Genomic DNA, 2,231 nt, shown 5'->3' with positions numbered 1-2,231 from the left:
CAGTCCGGATGTTCTGTAGAAAGCTCCAACATCAGTCCTGATGTTCTGTAGAAAGCTCCAACATCAGTCCTGATGTTCTGTAGAAAGCTCCAACATCAGTCCAGATGTTCTGTAGAAAGCTCCAACATCAGTCCAGATGTTCTGTACAAAGCTCCTGCATCAGTCCTGATGTTATGTAGAAAGCTCCAACATCAGTCCAGATGTTCTGCAGAAAGCTCCAGCATCAGTCCTGATGTTCTGTAGAATGCTCCAACATCAGTCCAGATGTTCTGCAGAAAGCTCCAACATCAGTCCTGATGTTCTGTAGAATGCTCCAACATCAGTCCAGATGTTCTGCAGAAAGCTCCAACATCAGTCCTGATGTTCTGCAGAAAGCTCCAGCATCAGTCCAGATGTTGTGCAGAAAGCTCCAGCATCAGTCCTGATGTTCTGCAGGTCATGAAGACGTCTCCACCTGTACTTCAACCATCTGTAGGTTTGTTCTCCACCTGGCTCCAGTCTTCAGTAGTAGTGTAGAGTAGTGTTAACAATATCATAAGTTAAAGAGAAGTTGCTTAAAAAATATGGTCTAAATAATTTGGAACATTTCATCATCAGTCCACTGCATATTAATTATTGTGCTGCTGACCTGAAGCAAGGCAGCTTTATATAAAACATTACAGCAACAAGACAAATCAGTGCTTTACACAAACAAAACAGTTTGACAAAGTACAAAAGAAAAATAAGAATATAGAAAAATGTTCAAAAAAGTCTATCACAAAAGCAGGATTCTGTTTAAGAAATTGAATAAAATATTTTAAAAGATTAAATCAGACAGTGTTAAAAGTAAAAATAAAATAACATATTTCATCATAAATCCACTATCTACTTTATTGTTGTACTACATGACATGAATGTCAAACTGAAAAGCCTCCAAATGCTTTTCCCTTCAGCAAATTGTTGTATTTATAAAGAGTTCATCTGGTCCCAAATGAGGCAGTGGTCATGTCCCCCTACTGGTCTGGTTTAGTTACTGGTTGCAATCGATCTTTTCGGTGTTCCATGCATAATGTCTTATTTTGACAGATAAAAGAATTGTACTTGTAAATTTGATACGTACTTGTAATGTGGCGAAGTTGTAACAAATTTATGTACGTTTATAGACTTACATGTACAAATTTAGACACATACATACAATGATTCTGACAGTTCTCTTACCCCATACCAATTAAACATGTCTAGAAGAAACGGGATAATTCCAGAAAACGGATACTTTGGTGAAGTCCGGAAAAGACTTTCTATGAAAAGCTGGTTTTAAGCAGGGAACGGAAGAAAGCCTCTGATTAAATGGACATCATTGTCTGAGCCTCAGGGTCCAGACTTCACACTCTCAGCCCTTTAGCAGGGCCCCTGAAAACAGACTCCAAACCTAAGCTGAAGAGATGTTCACAAAGTCTGAGATGTTGCTAAGAGAAGAAGAATCAGGAAGAAAAAATAAATAAAACATTCTTTGGATCAAAACAAAGTAACTCCACTAAGAACAACATGTCTCGGTCTAAGACCATAAAGAAGTCAGCAGGTCTGAATTTTGCATCTGGAGCTGATTAATGTTCAGGCAGGTGAAAAGGTTACTGCAGCTGTCAAGGTGTGGTAAAATAAAGGCATATTCGGTAAACGTTTTGTTTGCTTGTTTCTACTTGGAAACCTGTTGCTGGAAGGGAATAACTTTACACACCTTAACAATTAGGGTTGGGTTAACCTTTAAATTTTCTTATGTATTGTTGATTGTAAACAAGAGAAGCAGAATGATATTTACAAACAGCCTGAATACAAATCCAAACCTGTTACTGCCTAATGCAGAATGTTGCTTTTTAAACATTGTAGGGGAATACAAATGGAAATAGCCTTGTGGCTAGCTTTGGCTATTTTAAACTTATGAATTATGACGGGGTGGTTTTTTTTAAATGCACTGTCTCCTTTCAAATAAATCAAATCAAATATAAAGCGTTTCCCATCATCTCCATAGCACAGTCCAATACTATACACCACATAGTGGTAACATAATGACCCCCGCACACACAAATGCACCAGAACTCAGAAGTCTTTATTCCTAATAAATGTCATGCTACTAGGTGCATCCCAAAATTGTAATGGCTTGGGTGGGGGTCCTTTTTTTGGGGGGGAGGGGTGGACCTGATGGATAGCCCCTCATCAGAGCTAAAAAAAACAATGAAAATCTGAAGCGTCTATGT

This window comes from Austrofundulus limnaeus, unplaced genomic scaffold, assembly GCF_001266775.1.
Source record: "Austrofundulus limnaeus strain Quisiro unplaced genomic scaffold, Austrofundulus_limnaeus-1.0 Scaffold49, whole genome shotgun sequence".
In the NCBI taxonomy this organism is placed as follows: Eukaryota; Metazoa; Chordata; class Actinopteri; order Cyprinodontiformes; family Rivulidae; genus Austrofundulus; species Austrofundulus limnaeus.
The sequence above is the reverse complement of the archived record's forward strand: the minus strand, read 5'-3'. Positions refer to the sequence as shown.